This window comes from Equus caballus, chromosome 11, assembly GCF_041296265.1.
Source record: "Equus caballus isolate H_3958 breed thoroughbred chromosome 11, TB-T2T, whole genome shotgun sequence".
Taxonomy (NCBI): Eukaryota; Metazoa; Chordata; class Mammalia; order Perissodactyla; family Equidae; genus Equus; species Equus caballus.
The window spans coordinates 34,199,341-34,218,891 of record NC_091694.1 but is presented as its reverse complement, the minus strand read 5'-3'; the positions used below and the strand labels follow the sequence as shown (position 1 = coordinate 34,218,891).

At 37.0% G+C, this 19,551-nt stretch overlaps 1 long non-coding RNA gene across 2 annotated transcripts in view; it reads right to left on the bottom strand.

Moving 5' to 3' along the window:
• LOC111775682 (uncharacterized) overlaps window positions 1-19,551 on the bottom strand; it is a 154,744-nt gene that overhangs the window by 38,537 nt on the left and 96,656 nt on the right. Inside the window, exon 3 of one of the 2 annotated variants that reach the window (XR_011423293.1) lies at window positions 4,039-4,170. The exons of the other annotated variant lie outside the window; for it this stretch is intronic. This is a non-coding gene — a long non-coding RNA (uncharacterized lncRNA). Of the gene's footprint in view, window positions 1-4,038; window positions 4,171-19,551 lie in introns of those variants that run through there. 2 annotated transcript variants of the gene reach the window in all.

The window sequence follows — 19,551 nt, the reverse complement described above, 5'->3', positions numbered from 1 at the left end:
TCTGTGGTATTTTGTTATAGCAGTCTGAACAGACTAAGACAGGAAAATACACAAAATTCAGAATAGTGGTTACATCTCCAGAGGTGGAGTATAAGAACGGGACAGGGAAAAGCACGTGCTGCAAAGGCAAAGGTACCGTTCTAGTTCCTAGATCGGGTGGTAGGTAACAGGTTCTCATTCTATCACTATATTTACACATGTCACTTCTATTTTTTGTATGCATTAAATGCTACACAATAAAATAAAAACAAAATAAATTGCCAAAGGACTAATTTTTAACTGGATTTTTACAATGTATATTTAAAAGCCACTGGTTAATCCTTCTGACTGATGATTGAGTGATATAATCAGCCTCTAGAATTTGACTGCCAAATTTCTGTAGTGAATCTCAAAAGTCCTCCTACATAATGAGTAGAAGACAATGATGGGAGTCATTCCTGGCTTAGGATTTTAAATTCCTGGTCTTGTATGTTCTCTCCAAATGGAAGAGTCCATTCACACAACTCTAGTAAGAGGTGTGCTATTCACTACATTTGTATGGGTGTCTTTAACTTTGTATTCCAGATGGTAAAGGAAAATTTGTACATGGGAAAATATGTTTATAGGGTAACTATATTGGAAAACACTAGTTTCATTTTGTGTTTGATGTCATATAATTAAGTTGGTAACAAATGAAAAAAAAAGATGTCTTTTTTTTGGTAGTAGAATTATAAAATAAATTCACTTTCTCCTATCAAAACTTTTATGAACTGATTTGCTAAATTTTAAAGTAAATAAATACACCTGGGTTTCTATTATAGCACGAGAGATTTACTTGATAAACTCTATATGGATGTATTGGTACTGGACTAAATTTACATATTAGTAATGTTCTAATTGCTTTTTTTAGCCAAGTTTATGAAAATATGTTTACTGCTATTTAAACATTTTTCAGAATGTTTGGAAAGTGCCAAAGTCAAATCACTAATTAACAATTAGAAGCAAAATCAAAATTGTTTGATGTTTTCATATTACATCTTAAGGGAAAGAACACTTTGAAATGATATCTTATTTTTTCAATCCTTATAATAAACTGCAAATCACTAGACCAATGTAAAATTATTTCTCCAATTCTCTATATTTCCCACATACCTTAACAGTTTGTAATTATCATTAAGACATCTTTGAGTTGGATAAGTTACCTGGCACCTACACTGAGTTTTACTTGTTTTGTGAGGGTCTGTATGTTTAATGCAATAATAGAGATCTACACTACCGTCCCCTAATCAAAGTCTATAAACTTGACCTTCTCTCAAGAATTTCCCCCTTAATCTCAACATCTCATACTCTTAGTATGAGAGAGTGTTTACTGGACGTAATACACGCAACTTTCCCTTTATGAAAAATGCAGCTTAATTTGTTTTCATAGAAGTAAACCAGCTTAGTGGTTTACCAGGTTTAATGTATTTTGAATTGGAAGATGTGATTTAAAAGATTTCTGTATAATTTTTCATTCCTTCGATTAGTAATATAATCTGAAATTAACACTATAATTTCCTGGAAAAGTAAAAAGGATTTTCTCATAAGAAATTAAGATAAGCTTTCCAAATGCATCTCTATTGAATCCGTATTTACTAATATGCCAGGTCTCAAACTCTCCTTTGACATTTTTTTTAGTTTTTAAAAGTTATAGTGATTAGTTTAAATATATCTATGAACATAGACTGACATTTGCAAGACATTTGTCCAGAGGTCTTTATGATTCCCCAAATTGAAAACAAACAAACAACAACAAGAACAAAAATAAAACTCTATAGCATAAAACTTGGTCTGCGGAGAGAAAAATCAAATTGTGCAGAGAGAAGCAGAGTACAAGAGGGCCACAATCTTGAGCGTTCCTCTGTATCCGATGCTACTTATTTCCTGAAACCTGGCTACCTCCTAGCCTGAGATAACCCTTTACCCACATAATAAATTCACTCTTTAGCTTTAAGCTACTTCATGTTGGTTTCTGTTACCTTTATCAAGAGTCCTAATATACATATGTATGCTGAACTATCTGGAAATATGTATAATTCATTCCATTGCATGGACCCAGTGATTCACAGCTAATCTTTTTGATATCTTACTTTTGTTAAAGTAATCCTTTTGTTAAAGAGCCGTACCTGAACCAAGTGGATTCAATCTGACATTTGCAAACAAGATCTCAAGGCTCAATGAACATACCAAGTAAGAGCATCCCTTCCAGAAAGCTGCCCCTTATTCTTTGGGTGGTCCAGAGGTTACACTGTGTAACTAGATTGAGGCGATAAATGAAAAGAGTAACAGGATTTCAATATACCAGTTCTCTGCAATATAGGTTCTATCTCATTCTTGGAAGCCTAATACTGAAACCAGATGCTTAGCTTTTTGACTTCCTTCTCTCTCTCTCTTTTTTCTTTTTAAAGATTTTATTTTTTTCCTTTTTCTCCCCAAAGCCCCCCAGTACATAGTTGTATATTCTTTGTTGTGGGTCCTTCTAGTTGTGGCATATGGGACACTCCCTCAGCGTGGTCTGATGAACAGTGCCATGTCCGCGCCCAGGATTCGAACCAATGAAACACTGGGCCGCCTGCAGCGGAGCGCGCAAACTTAACCACTCGGCCACGGGGTCAGCCCCCTCTCTCTCTCTTTTTTTTTTTTTAAACATGACATTTTCTTCTTTAAAGATTTTATTTTTCCTTTTTCTCCCCAAAGCCCCCAGTACATAAGAAAAATGTACATAATCAGTTAACGTTATCAGAAAGTGATTATTAGTTTTGCTGAAAACATAATGTCTTTGAGGCTTTGAATGAAAGTACTAATTTAAACCATTCCCGGAATGAATAAATATTCAAAAAGAGTAGTACATAAACTTTGCTTGCCTCAGGTTAACATGAGTATTTATGACCCTATCATGTGTGTTCTTTGGAATTTTTCTCTTTCATCTGAAAAGTGATTCTTTCACCTGGATATCCTTTCGGAATCAAATTTAGATACAAAGCAGTGACAGCTTGGATCTTGCCCTATGTATAATAAATCAATTGATGCAACTCCTTTACATTAAAAACAGCTCACTAATAGCTAGGTGGGGGTGCTTTAAATTAACGTGATATACAAGAGTCCAGGCAAGCTGTAAATCTATAGATTACAGTCTCACCATATCTAATTCTATGTTTTGTAAGAGCCTCTTAAAGAGTGTACATTTTGTAATTAATATTTTAGCAACATCAGGATTAAAATTACACAGTGTGTCAAAACACTCTGTAAACTCCTGAGAGTAGGGACTATGTCCTTCCCACCTTTTTAACTCCAGCACTTGACCGTGGGGCTGAATTGGAGAGTCATTTCGTAGTCTGTGGAGTTGGATTAATAACAGTAATGGGAGAGCTGGTCCAGAAGAGAAGAGATGAAACAATACGGAAAGAATGTGGTACTGGACAGCAAATGACCAGAAGCCAAGGTTAAGGAAAACATGGAAAAGACATGAGGGCAAGTATGAACAAAATTTTGTTCACCCTGAAATACAGTTATATCTAGGATATAGAAACTGGCAAATTTCTTGAGCCCCACTCTTTTGGAGGCTATATGGATTTCAGGATTAGATTGGATCTACTCAGTAAATCAGAATGGCAGTGAGGAGAGATAGAAGAGAACACATTGCTACTAATTAAAGATCCATGATTTAGCTGCTTGAGGTGAAGTGAGTATGTATGTATCAACCACAAATTCAGGTGTGCAGAAAATGCTAGTTTATTATCCTATAATACTTATTTTCTGCTATAAGCTTCCATTCCATCAGGTGTATCAATCAGGATGCAGTAAGAAAACAGAAACCACTGTAGGTGTTTCAGGCAGGAGGGAATTTAATATGGGGAATAAGATGCTTATAACTCTCTGGAAAGGCCTGGGGGAGCAAAAATCAGGGAAAACCACCAACAACCTGAGGAAATAAGGAATTTGCAGAAATCTTAAAAGCCATTGCAGCTGCCTGCATGGCCAAGGCAGAGAGAATTCAGGAGAACACCCAGAAGCCACTGCAAAACTTCATTTTGTTATCTGCTAAGGCAGGCCGACATACCTTTGATATTGGAGAAACAATAATGGCTTCTGCTTCTCTTCTATCTCCCAAATTTCACTTGAATGCCTCTCATTGACTGAATCCAAACAAGGCTGTTAAAACAGAAGTTTGGCAAAAGTAGTTGCTAGGCTTCCTGCTCCTGCAATACTGGGAAGGGCTTACAAGAATAGGAAAGGTTTTGAGTACCAATAGACAATATCTGGCATATGGTGGAGAGTTAATCTCAGCTGATTCAAGGATCCCCTTCTCCAGGGGAAAAGTAACTCCTAATTAGTAACTCCTTCTCCAGGGTTACTAATTAGTTTTGGGTGTTTTACATCCTGTCAAGGCATTGGAGTAGTGTGTTGAAGCTGCTTTTACAGGGCCTGAAGTTTATTCAGTTGGGAGGGAGGTTCATTAAGAAAAAGGATACAAAAAATAAATTAGGTGCAAATGTGAATTTTTCTTTAGAATGAGAAATCACAACCAACAAATTATTAATGTTAAAAAGCTGACAAATACACAAATGTAACAAATCCCAGAAAAAGAAAATGGCATCTTTCTTAATTAACTATCCAACATGTTTTTACAGCTTCATAATTCAATATTGGTAATGTCTTATAAATTTCTAGAATTGTCAAATTTGAGAAAATTTCTACCAAGTTTCTTTCATATAGTAGCTATTAGATTTCAAACTGAAAATTTGAAATATTAATTTCAAATAATCTTTGTTTTTTGGCATAATTTTTAAAATTTTTTCTAGCATTATTGAGGTATGATTTACAAATAAAAACTGTATATATATTAGGTTGTGAAATGTGATTTTTTTAAAGGTATACAATGTGATGATTTTTAAATATTTGTATACATTATAAAATGATTACCACAATTAAGTTAATTAACACATCCATCACTTCAAATAATTACCTTTTTTTATGGTAGGAATACTTAGAATCTACTCTCTTAGCAAATTTCAAGTATACAATATAATATTATTAGCTATAGCCACCATGCTGTACATTAGATCCCCAGAATTAATTCATCTTAAAACAAAGTTTGTACCCTTTGACCAACATCTTCCCATTTTCCCTATTCCCCAGCCTCTGGAAATGCTGTTCTACTTTCTGGTTCTACGAGTTTAACTTTTTTTAGATGGCACAGAGTGAGATCATATTTGTCTTTCTCTGTCTGACTTATTTCACTTAGCATAATGTCCTCCAAGTTAATCCCTGTTGCCACAAATGGCAATATTTCCTTCTTTTTCAAGGCTAGAAATACTGCATTGTATATATATGTATACCACATTTGTTTTATCCATTCATCCATCAATGGACACTTAGGTTCTTTCCATATCTTAGCTCCTGTGAATATGCTGCAATGAAGATTGGAGTGCAAATATCTCTTTGAGATACTAATATATCCTTTGGATATATCCCCAGAAGTGGGATTGTTGGATCATATAGGAACTGTCATACTGTTTTCTATAATGGCTGTACCAATTTATATTCACACTAACAGTGTACAAGGGTACCCTTTATTCCACATCCTCACCAACACTTGTTATCTCTTGTCTCTTGGACAATAGCCATTCTAACAGGTGTGAGGTGATATCTCATTGTGGTTTTGATTTGTATTTCCCTGATGATGAGTGATGTTGGACATCTTTTCATGCACCTGTTGGTCAACTATATGTCTTCTTTGGAAAAATATCTATTCAGGTCCTTTGCTCATTTTTTTAATTGGGTTATTTGTGAGTTTTTTTGCCACTGAGTTGTATGAGATCCTTACTTATTTTAGATATTAACCCTTTATCAGACATATGGTTTGCAAATATTTTCTCCCATTCCATAGGTTGCCTTTTCATTTTGATGATTATTTCCTTTGCTGTACAGAAGCTTTTTAATTTGATGTAGTCTTATTTGTTTATTTGCTTTTCTCACCTGTGCTTTTGGTGCCATATCCAAAAAAAAAAAAAACTCATTGCCAAGACCAATGTCAGGGAGCTTTTTCTCTATGTTTTCTTTTAGGAGTTTTATGGTTTCAGGTTTTACATTTAAGTCGTTAATACTTTTCAAGTTAATTTTTTTTGTATTGTGTAAGATAAACGTCAAATATCATTCTTTTGCATGTAGATATCCAGTATTCCCACCGCCATTTACTGACGAGATTATCCTTTCTCCCATTGTGTATTCTTGGCACTCTTTTCAAAGATTAATTGACCCTATATATATGGGTATATTTCTGGGCTCTTGATTCTGTTCCATTGGTCTATGTGTCTGTTTTCATGCCTGTACCATACTGTTTTGATTACTGTAGCTTTGTAATATAGTTTGAAATCAGGAAATGTGATGCCTCCCACTTTGTTCTTTTTTCTCAGTATTGCTTTGGCTATTCGAGGTCTTTTGTGGTTCTGTACAAATTTTAAGATTTTTTTTCTATTTCTGTAAAAAATTCCATTACAATTTTGATAGGAATTGCACTGAGTCTGTAGATCACTTTGGGTAGTATGGCTATTTTAACAATATTAATTCTTCTGATCCATGAACACGGGATATTTTTTCATTTATTTGTGTCTTCTTCAATTTCTTTCCTCAACGTCTTACAGTTTTCAGAATACAGATTTTTCACCTCCTTGATTACATTCATTCCTAAGTATTTTATTCTTTCTGATGTTATTGTAAATAGGATTTTTTTCTGCTAATTCATTGTTAATGTATAGAGACACAACTGGTTTTTATATTAATTTTGTATCTTGTAACTTTGTTTATGAGTTCTCACAGTTTTTTGGTGGAATCTTTCAGGTTTTCTACATCATGTCATATCATCTGAAAACAGAGACAATTTTACTTCTTCCTTTCCGATTTGGATACCTTTTAGTTCCTTTTCTTGCCTAATTGCTCTGGCTAGGACTTCCACTACATGTTGAATAGAAGAGATCAGAGTGGGCAACCTTGTCTTGTTTCTGATCTTAGAGGAAAGCTTTCAGCTTTTCACTGTTGAGTATAATGTTAGCTGTGAACTGGTCATATACGATCTTTATTATGTTGAGGTACATTCCTTCTATCCTTAATTTGTTGAGAGTTTTTATCATGAAAAGATGTTAAATTTTGTCAAATGCTTTTTCTTTATTTATGGATATGATCATATGATTTTTAGTCTTCATTCCAGTAACGTGGTGAATTATATTTATTGATTTGTCTATGTTGAACAATCTTTGCATCTCAGGGATAAATCCCACTTGATCATGGTATAAGATCCTTTTAATATGTTGTTGAATGGGTACGGCAGGGAAATTAGGAGAGAAGTAGAAACTCTAGACTGAGGGAGAGAGCAAGTGTTTTCCTCGCTCTTCCTTCAGAGGCTATTTCCCAGAGCAGATTCTACGTTATGAGGTCCGGGTGTCCACCTACGCTCTGCAGGAAAATTTTGTCATCCTGCCATGTCTTTTAGTCCCATTTTTTTTCACAGGTCTCCTGTTTCTCTTAAGACTCAACTTCCCCTTGCCAAAAACTCTATTCTTCTTACCCATAAGACTCCTATCCCTTTTGCTCAGCCTTCAAGATCCAACTCAAAAGACATGTCCTCCTCAAAACTTTTACAGTCCCCTCTCCCTACCTCACCTTACCTTCACCATTCTTTCAGTTGAACTATCTCCCTCTCTTGAATATCTGGAACACATCATTTACTTTTCTTTTATAGCCCTGATCACCTTGAACCTTGTGACATACTTTAAGCTTATACCTTATCTCCCTTGATAGAGGTTGGCAACCATCAGCACTCTGTGGGCAGGGTCCATGTCTAGTTTAAGTCTGTGTTTCCCACGGCCCCCAGTACAGTGCCTTTGACATAGCAGGTTCTCATTAATGTTCATTGAATTAACCACTTGGCCCTTGCTACACCACAATTGCCATTCCCCTGAAGCTTGGGGTCCTGTATGTTCTCACTGTAGCTCCCTTGCCTACTTGGGAAATTCCCTCTGTCTCTTTCCTTCCTTTCTCTGTTCTTTCCCTCCACAACGATTCTCATCTCTCGCCCTTGCTGCCCTGCACCATCTCCTAGTTAAACCCAGACAATGCTCCTTTAGAGAGATGCCCTTTTGGCAGCTGCTGATCTCCCTTTCTACCTCCTGCTCTTCCTGATGTTTATACCCTTAGCTCTACTGATATGGACTGCCCTGGAGGCTCGCTCAAATGAGATTTCACCTGTGCAAAAATGATATGCGGGAAGGCCTCAAAGTATAACTTGCTCTCAGTCTCACCCAGCCCTAGGGAGAGCTCTTCTTGGAACTGAACTCAACATTAATAACATGGTGAAAAGGGGAGACAAGAGAGGCACCTGCCTTATAATCATGATGCATTAGCCTTTTTATGTGAGTTGTTTTTCTTGTGGGAGGCAAGACCTAACTTGTTCTAAATATAAACCCACACAATAAGCCAGATTCTACTGTAACATTTACCCATTTGCGGATCTGAAAATACCAAACTTGAAGGAAGAAAATATGCCTGTGCAGACTGGATTCTATCAGCTTGAATTTTTCTAGCCAATGCCTAAAACACACACACACACACACACACACACACACACACAGCTTTTTAGAGAAATTTTTCTCACCATGCCTCTGTGCTGTAATTAAAGGGGAGGTGTATCTGCCACATTCTACCAGTGAGACTCTCAGGCTTAGAGAGGTCTGTTGATGGGTTCCAGGGCCTACAGCAAGAAATTGAATCTGGCTGGAAGATCTCTTTGCACAGTAAATGAACTTTCTTTGAACTCTCATCTCTCACTTTCTTATGCATGACACCTTTCTTTGAACTCTCATCTCCAAATTTTTTATACATGACACCTAAGTTTCCATTTTTTTCCCTTCCTAGGAAGAAAATTTTCGTTAGACAATGAGATGGATGGTGAGCAATTATGTTGAAAATCAACACAACTATAGCAGACACTACCAGTTGCCTACCCCACATATGTTCTCTCCTTCTTCCTTACTAACAGAATTTCTGTATTATTGAGGGCATCAATGTATACAGCTAAAAGACTAGTTTCCCTAAAAACCATATAGCCTCATGACTAAATTATGAACAATTAGATAAAAGCAGAAATGTTATAAGGGACTTGGGGACAGACTCTTTAGAGATGAATTTAATCAGCTGGAAGGTACAGTCTTTTGCTCTTTTTCCTTTTTCTTGTCTGGAATGTGGATGTGATGGCTAGATTTCCAATAGACATCTTGGACCATCACTAGCTATGCACTGGAATGGTTGATCTGTAAGATAAAAGGAACTGGGTATCTGATAACTGTGGAGCGGCCAAATCAGCCCTAAATATCTCTTTCTAAACCTGTCACATAAAAGAGAAATAAACTACCTTATTTAAGCCATTATCTTGAATTTCAATTATATATAGCTGAATCTAATCATAACTGACAAAATAAACAATCCTAGTAACAAATTTTATTGAGTTCTAAATGGACAAATTAGGATTTACTTAAATATCTTTCTTCCTCTCAAATACATTATTAAATGACTGCAAGCCAATCTATTTTAATTTTTAAATAATATCCTTTACCTTTGAGGATGTAGTGACTGTAAAGAGAAACAAAGAAGGCGCTGGGATGCTGATAAAGTTTGTTTCTTGATCAAGTGTGTTCAGTTTGTGAAAATACATTGAGTTGTACTTGAGACAGGCATACTTTTCTGCGTATATTTTATACATCAATAAAAAGTTTAAAAATATATCCATAGTAAATTTGCCTTTTTGAGTGGAATTACTAACCAGCTTAGTTAGGATTAGAGATTTCAAAAGGTTAAGTCCTCAGAGAATTGTGAAGACTGAATAAAATAATGAATAGAAATTACTCACTTTTAACCTATTGAATCATGCATCTCAGGAATATTTTTGGAGAACCCGCTATGCACCATGCACTCAGGGTCAGTTATTACTGTTAGCCCTAAGGTAATTTTTGCCTACTTGTGTTCCTCCCATAGACTATAAGCTTCATGGGGACAGGGACTATATCTATTTTGTTCATGTTGTACACACAGTTGTTTAACCACAGTGCCAGGCAAATAGTGGCTATTAATGGATGAATAACTGAATGAATATGTTATAGGTTAAATAACCTCTTGTGGACCACTAGGAGAATGTATTTCAGTTTCGAACAACTGACTCAGAAGTGATCTTTTGGAATTCATTTGTAAACTAGGGGCAATCTAGGGCTCTTCAGCATCGGTATTAAATCAAGAACTACAAGTAAAATTTCAGGCAATTCTCTTAACGCTTCAGAAATTATGTAGTCCAAAACATAAGAGGGTGAAAATCATAATGCAATTATCACAAGAAACCATAAAAAGCCTTTAACTACACTAGTTAAAAAGAGTGGAACAGATTAACTTCTTGATATCATAAGAAAAATGCAAACACTATGACTAACACATACCATATCAAAATAGAGCGTTTTCATTGCATAGCAAGAGAGAAAAGATGTCTGTGTTTTAAGCAATCAAAGAACAAAATTGAAAATGCAAGCAACTGGAAAATGGCAGTCTATAGAAATTTCCTGTTAAAATACAGTAAATGTATGACTATAAATTTTCTATGTAATTTAGAATATACTCTTTGGTAGCTTTGAAAACTTGTCTAGATTTCAAAATGAGAGAAATATCAGTGTGACATCTGTAGGGAACCTATTTTTGGGGTACATGCCCCAGCCCACAATCCCTTCTGTGAAAACTGCCTCTTTGACAGAAGGGCAAGTCTACACGGCCATTTTTGTCATGTAACATTCCAGCCACAGCTTATTGGACAATTGGAGAACTCTTGACCTGAGCTGAACCAATCAGAATCTTTCTTCTGAAAACCTGAATCAGTAGGCACTGAGTCTGAAGACAGTGGTGGGCTCCAGAATGGGAAGGTCAGCTAGAGTTGGGGCTTACGTTGGCACCAAGGCTACCCAAAGTTTCACAAAAGCCAAAAGTAAAAGGGGGCACAAACTGTAAGTATGCAAAGGAAGCCTGTTTGAAAACAAAGTAAAATGGAATATTCATGCAAAAAAGTGCAGAGGCAAGACACCAGAGGTAGGTGGCAAGATACAAGAACAGCTCTGTTTCTGAATTTTCAGTTCCCATGAAGCGACTGGCTGACTTTGTTTCTTGCTTCTTTTAATCATTAAATTAATCTCTAAAGTAATCAACTAACACCCCTGTCCCTTCCCAGTGTCCCTAACCCTTCTTTTTATTTGAACAAATATTTCTTCAGCACCTACCATTTGTCAAACACTGTTCTTTGCACCAAAGATACAGTAGTAAACAAAAGAGAAAATAATCATGTAGTTATTGGGGTCAAGTGGGATAATTATAATGAACATACAAGCAGATAATTTTAACACAGAGAAGTAAAGGCAATGACAGAGATAAGCATAGGATATTATGGGAGAAGAATACCTTACTTGGCTTAGGGTGAGCCTCACCCAACATTTTATTTGAAACAGTTTAAGTTTTGTCTTGACACCAAAAGAACAAAAGAACTCCTCCTTAAACATTTTATTCAAATATATTTACATTTTTTCTCCTTATCCCTCACCTCCAACGAGTGGTTAAGAATGCCAAAGGCCCACTTAAATTAGAATTTAGGCTCCACCACTCATTAGCGGGTGACCTAGCACATATCACAGAATCTCTGTATGCATCAGTTTTTTCTTTCACCTCATGAGGTTGCTGTGAAGATGCAAGAGGGTAATTCATATGTAGAGCTTTAGAAGTATGCCCAACATTTGGTAAGTGCCAACAACTGTTAGTTACCCTTATTATTATTATTATTATTATTAAGGCTAAGTTAATCTTGTGTTTCTTGCGATTTGAAGAAGTGTCAGCTGGGAAAGGCTGAGTGGCAGTATTTGTTTACAAGTGATTGCCATGTTTAAAGTCTAGTTCTCAGCTTTGCTAAACTAAACTGTGTCAGTATATACAAAGACTAGCTCACGCTAGCCATACTGGCATATATATATATATGCTAGTACACTGGTATTACATTTGCACGTGTATACACACACACACACACATATATATATATGCCAATGTACTATTGTACTAGTTATTTTATCAAAACAAATTTTATTTGTCAAATACTTGGAAGTTCTGGTGAAGGTACCTGGATCCACTGATTCAACTGCTATCAGAGACTCAAGCTGACCGCTCTCTTCCATTAACATATTCTCTTTACAGGCAGAATAAAAGACTTTTTTTCTTAGTAGTTACCTCAAGCCAGGCCTGTTCCCTGAGGGTACTCCCAGGCCACCTTGATTGAATTTTGGGTGTACCAACTCTTCAGTCTTCCTTTAACAGCAGACTTCTTAGATCTGTCATTCCTGCTGATGTATGATCTCATCCATCAAAAGAACTTTGATTCTTTTCTAATTTTATTTTTCAGAGGGAAATCTTAACTTCACCTTTAGGGGTACCTTGCAGTAATGCTCAATATGAAAGATCATGTCAACCATTTAAATATAACTTGATTCCATTTCAAATTACTACGTACTTTGGCCATAATAAAATGAATTAATATTCCTTAAGATGAGTTGAGTTTAAAACTGTCTTTCTCCCATCTTCTTGGAATCCTTGCTATTTACTTACCTCCAGGGGGGCAACTGCTTACAGCTTTGACTCGTCTACATGAGAGAGTGCTTGGCACTTAAAGATGCTTTAATAGCTACCACTCTACAGAACAGATGCTTGTGTGTTTCGTGGGCATCATAAATATTAAGAATGATGTTATATGGTTTGGAAAGCACTTCCCATTAATTGTTAATGCTCACTGTGTGGATAAGAGAGGGAGATTCCTTGGGGGAAAATCAAGATATATGTTTATGTCTAACATTACTGTATTTCAATTTCAGGGCTGAAGCTGGAGAGAATTAGTCTCTGATTCCTTGAATATCATATGAAAATTCTAATTAATGTAATACTTGAGTGTCCCTTCTTCCTTACAGCTCCATAGTGAGATATGTAATGTGAAACTATAACAGGAGATATGCTGGAATGAGAAGGCAGAGTTGGATTCAAAGGCCAGCTTGATCTCTTCCTGGCTCAGTGATCATAGACTTACTTAGCCTTTCTGAATTTAGTCATTTAACCTGTAATATAGAGGCTAATAACACCTATTTCCTAGGGTTGTTATGATAATGTAATAATAAATACGTGTAAAGATCCTAGGTCAGTACCTGGATTACACTTAATTCTGTTTTGTTTCAAATTAGAGACAGTAAGTGTTTGGTGTGGTCCATGAACAAAAAAGGCCCATGTGTGACTAAGTTCTTTGAATTTTTGGCAACTTAAGATTGCTCAGGGTTTCTCAGGCTTTGCCCAGTGAGACTTCAGGTTCTTCATTGATGTCTCACACACAGGCCTAGCTCCTGTTGATCTTTCCCTAGCTGCCCATGGCATTTATTCATTCATTTATTGAGGGCTCACTGGGTATCACGAAGACAAAATGGTCTCTGACCTAAGCAAGCTCATAGTCTGGCAGAGGACAAAAATGCAAAAACAATTACAATATTATGTGATAAGTATTACCTCTAATCAAGGCAAAGTAGAGGACTGTAGAAGGCCAGAGGGAGCACACAGTTCCATTTAGTTGAGGGACACAGCTGTATTAAGGAGTGAGAAATCCAGGTACCTGTTCCAGGCACCAATACATTTGAGATGCCATGAAAACCAGAAATGTGCTAGTTAACTCAGGTTTCTGTATGAAACTCCTTACCTTCCTGGTGAAAGATAATTTGGTTTTGCTTCCACCAAAGAAGACAATGCTTTCATGTGAAAATTTTAAAAAACAAAAACTTCCTTTTCAGAGCTGACCTATGTCTGTTGATTAGTTTTGCCACGAGCAGCTGCATGTGAAGTCAACTGAAATTCTGAAATCAAATCATGCATAGCACCAAGCTGTTTTTTCTGGAATGAATTTTAAACTATTGAACAAAGCCTAAATTCTAAATTCTTTGGTATGTCTCCCAAGTAGTCTGATTCAGTAAATTGCAAAAGAAAATAGAAATGAGGACAAGAATTACAGCAAAAATGACATTCCTTTTTTCCAGAATGTTGACTCTACTTCAGCCAGTGCGAGTGGTTGAATTTCTTTTTTTAATATAACAATAAAAATATTAGTTTTTCCCTAACCCTACCTAATAAATATTTTAAGTATAACATTTTGAAGAGGCACCAAATTATTAGTCTGTCTGAGAGACTTTCGTGTCTCAATCTTTCCCTGGAAGAAGAATGGAATGGGAAAGGCAATGCAAGGAAGGTGACTTGTGGCTAACTCTGGGGATGACGTTTGTCTGGGAGGAAGAAAAGGAAAAAGAGAAATGCCCTCTCCTCCCTCAAATTCACCATACCAAAGTCTCTGACTTCTTACACATGCTGCTTTCTCTCTTTGGAATGGCCTCCCGTGCATCTGCCCATTTCACCACCATGCTGGTGAGGCATAACCATTTGGTTTATAAGCATTTCTTAGAAACTTTCCCAAATTGGCAAACCCACTGAGATAACTGCCAAGATATTTCTTGACACATTATTTTGACTTAAGGTTATTAGTTACGATTCCCCTGAGGTATTGGATGTTTATTAGTCTTGGGTATGTGCACTTGGGAATTATCTGCATTCTGTAAACCAATGTGAGGGAAGAAGAGAATATAGCCACTGGCAAAGGAATTTAGTTAGTTGCTCTTTTTTTTTTTAAGATTTTTAAATTTTTTTCCTTTTTTCTCCCCAAAGCCCCCAGTACATAGTTGTATATTCTTCGTTGTGGGTCCTTCTAGTTGTGGCATGTGGGATGCTGCCTCAGCGTGGTTTGATGAGCGGTGCCATGTCTGCGCCCAGGATCCAAACCAACGAAACACTGGGCCGCCTGCAGCGGAGCACGCGAACTTAACCACTCAGCCAAGGGGCCACCCCAGTTAGTTGCTCTTTTAGGTACAAGGAAGTAAAATCCAGGAACTTCTTCCCTTGAGCTTCAAAGGAAAAGCTTCCCTTTAAATCCTAAAGTGAAGAAAGTGCCTCCTGGTACTAGTGGCTCTAAGCCCTTCACTCCATGGAGGGTAGCCAAGGAAAGTTGAGCAGGACTGATGGTCTGAGTAGGGTTCTCCAGCTTCAGGCTCTGTCTCCCCCAAGCTCAGCCAAAGGGTGATGGTAAAAGCAAAGCCTGGAATTTGGAAGGCAGCTATGCTCACCACTATACCAGCAACGCTGCATCAAAGCCTGGAATTTGACTATAGCAAAACTCTACACCCATCGCAAACCCAAGGTCTGCTCAGGGGGGTTCACCTCATTCCTCTGTGCCTTTAGACTCCCCTCATACTCTGCCTAGGTGAAGATGGAACTCTTTATACTATAGGATACTATAGGTCATGGAACCCCTAAAGTAGAGCAACTTCATATCTCCCTAACTCCTTAGCTTTTTTAACCTCAAACTCCTATGAGTACATCTGTAATCTCTGTACTTTAGAAGGTCACGAAAGTAGATTTACTACTTTTGTAAGTAATTTCCCAATTTCCAACTAGGAAAATTCGGACAATGGAAAAGGCACTTTAGAATCATAGAATATTAGTGCTTCTCAGAGGATGTTGTCCAGCTACCCCATTGTACAGATGGGTAAGCTAAGGCCCAGAGAGGTGAAGTGTCTTGGCCAAAGTCATATAGCTTCTTAGTGAAGAAATTAAGACTAGTACCCAGGACTCCTCAACCAAATGCCCTTTTCACTTTTCTACTCTCACTTCCATACAAAAATGCTGGTAGAACTCAGAATATCATAAGAAGGAAGACTTATGAGGCAGGCTGGCATGGTGAAAACAGCCCATGAGTTGAAATGGGAAGAACTGAATGAGTTCTAATCATAATTACTGAGTACGTAATGTTTCTGAACCCAAGTCTCAGTTTCTTCATCTACAAAATGAGATAGTTTTATTATAAGACTGTTGTGAAGATGAAAGTACTTTATAAATAATAAAGCATTAACAAGGAGCTCTACATAAGAGGTCTGAGTTGGGGGAAGAGCAAGAAGGGACAGTTTACAAATTATGCTTTAGGGCTCTGAAATTGTGTGCAAAGTGTTTCGTGTTTGTGTGTTTTCTAGGAAGAGGATCCATAAGTTGCATTAGATTCTTATTTCCCAGACAAGGTTAAGAAGAGCCACTGATGTTAGTACTCAACACCACTATCATTGATTTGAGAACTGTTCTAGTTCCACAGAAAGATGAACAAAACTTAATCCTTGTGCTAAACGTACATTTTTGAGAAATTCACAGAGTTGCCAGATAAAATATAGGTTACAAATTAAATTTGGACTTCACATAAACAAGAAAACTTTTTAGTATAAGTGTGTCCCATGTAACATTTACCTGAAATCCAAGTTTAACAGAGAATCCTTATCTTTATTTGCCAAATCTGGCAACTCTAGAAATTTACTCTCACCAACAGAGAAAAGGTGACTCATGTTTTGGTAAGCTTGCCTCCCATATCTTGTTGTGACACTGTCCTATTGGCAGAGAGCAGGATGGGGATGATAATGTGTTCAAGAAGCAAAAACGGAAGTAAGACAGGAGCCACACTGAAGATTAGACACCCTAGGGATCATTTTGAATTAAAACATGTCACTTTCTTGATGCCACAGCAGGGGCAGATTCAAGCTTTGTGTAACCTGAAATCTATAAAATGTTGGGGACCCTCTCTAAGAAAAAAAATGCAGAGTCAGAAGAACAAAATCAGGTATAAAAGTATATGTTTATTTAAATGAGGAAAGAATTACAACAAACTCCTAGAACCTTGATGCTTAGAACAGTGCCTGGTATGTAGCAAGCACTCGATAGCTCAAAAAAATAGAGAGAGGATCCTGGAAAGATGGAAGAGTAGGAAGCACCAGAAATCTGTCTGTCCACCTAGATAATAATTGCACTGGCAGAATCTGTCTGATGTAATTTTAGAACTCTGGAGTCTATTGAAGGCTTACAACTTTCAGAGGAAAGCCGGATGGTAAATTGTGGTTAATTTTGGTCAATTTCAGCTCTTAGCACAGAAGCAGCTACCCATCCCTCACACCTCAGCTCCACTGTAGAAAGCTGTGCATCTATTCCTGGAGCAGCTTGCACACAGTTCATGGAAGCCAAAGTGGGCAAAAAGGACCTTGTCCTCCAAATAACAGGGATCTGTGCTCTGATCACTGATTGCTGCTTCTGATGACAGAGGTGCAGATAAAGAGGCTGTGGCCATTGTTGTTGCACATTGGCCCCTCATTGATGCAAGGCCCTCCCCCACTGATTTCCAGAGGATTTAATGAGCCAGTGTCTTTTTCCCCTCTTCGCCTTTTATTTTAACCCTTTTGGGAGCTAGACATTGAAGACTAGGACATTCAAAAGCAACGCATATAAAGGGGAAATTAAAAAGTCATTGTGCATGCCCAGGGGAAGGCACAGGCTCAGAAAAGACCTGAGAAGACCTTAAGTTTACACCTCAGGCTAATCCTTAGCATAGAGAGAGCCTACAATAATTAAAAAACAAAATAAAACAAAACAAAAAACTAGAACTAAAAATAACAAACCCTGGGGAAGGGGGAGAATCTGATTTCCAGAGTTACCACATTATTACATTCTAATTATTAGAGTATTACGTTCAGTGTACAGCTTTCAACAATAAACCACATGGCATACAAAGAAACAGGAAAATATGGGCCATTCAAAGAAAAAAAAAAATCAACAGTAACTGTCCTTGAAAAAGACATGATGGTGAATCTACCAGACAAAGACTTTAAAACAACTGTCTTAAAGGTGCTCAAAGGACCAACGGAAGATGTGGAGAAAGTCAAGAAAAAGTCAACAGAGAGATAGAAACCTTAAAAGAAACCAAAAAAAATTCTGGAGCTGAAAAGTACAATAATTGAAATAAAAAGTTCACTAGAGGGATTCAAAGACAGATTTGAGCAGGCAGAAGAAAGAATCAATGAACTCGAAGATAGGATAATGGAAATTATCCAGTCTGAGAAACAGAAAGAAAAAAGATAGAAGTGAACAGAGACAAAGGGAACTGTGGGACACCATCAAGTGGACTAAAATACACACTGTGGGAGTCCTAGAAGGAGGAGAGAGAGAGAAAAACTTAAAGAAATAACAACAAAAAACTTCCCAAATTTCATGAAATACATGCATATAGATATCCAAGAAGCTCAATGAACTCCAAGACGAACTCAAAGAGACCCATACCAAGATACATTATAATCAAACTGTCCAAAGACAAAGAGAGAATTTCAAAAGCAGCAAGAGAGAAGCGACTCATCACTTACAAGGAATCCTCAATAAGATAATCAGCAGATTTCTCATCAGAAATTTCAGAGGCCAGAAGACAGTGGGCTGATGTATTCAAAGTGCTAAAAGAAATGCACTGTCAACCAAGAATCCTATACAGGCATACCTTGTTTTATTGAGATTCACAGATACTGCATTTTTTTATAAGACTCTCCACTAACAAAAAGATTATGACTTGCTGAAGGCTCAGATGATAGTTAGCATTTTTTAGCAATAAAGTATTTTTTAATTAAGGTATGTACTTTTTTTTTAGATATAATGCTATTGCACACTTATAGTATAGTGTGAACATAACTTTTATATGCACTGGGAAACCAAAACATTTGTGTGACTCATTTTATTATGGTATTCACTTTATTGCAGTGGTCTGGAACTAGACCCTCAATATTTTTTTTATTAAGATTATGATAGATTACAACCTTGTGAGATTTCAGTTGTACATTATTGTTAGTAATGTTGTGGGTACATCACTTCACCCTTTGTGCCCTCCCCCCACCCCCCTTTTTCCCTGGTAACCACCGATCAGTTCTCCATGTCTATATGTTAACTTCCACCTATAAGTGGGGTCATATAGAGTTCGTCTGTCTGGCTTATTTTGCTTAACATAATACCCTCAAGGTCCATCCATGTTGATGCAAATGGAACAATTTGGTCCTTTTTTATGGCTGAGTAGTATTCCATTGTGTATATATACCATATCTTCTTTATCCAGTCGTCAGTTTCTGGGCATTTAGGTTGGTTCCACGTCTTGGCTATTGTAAATAATGCTGTGATGAACATAGGGGTGCATGGGATTCTTGGGATTGCCGATTTCAGGTTCTTAGGATAGATACCCAGTAGTGGGATAGCTGGGTCATAGGGTATTTCTATTTTTAACTTTTTGAGAAATCTCCATACTGTTTTCCATAGTGGCTGCACTAGTTTGCATTCCCACCAACAGAGTACGAGGGTTCCTTTTTCTCCACAACCTCTCCAACATTTGTCACTTTTGGTTTTGGATATTTGTGCCAATCTAACAGGTGTAAGGTGATATCTTAGTGTAGTTTTGTTTTGCATTTCCCTGATGATTAGCGATGATGAACATCTTTTCATGTGTCTATTGGCCATACTTATATCTTCTTTGGAGAAATGTCTGTTCATTAGACC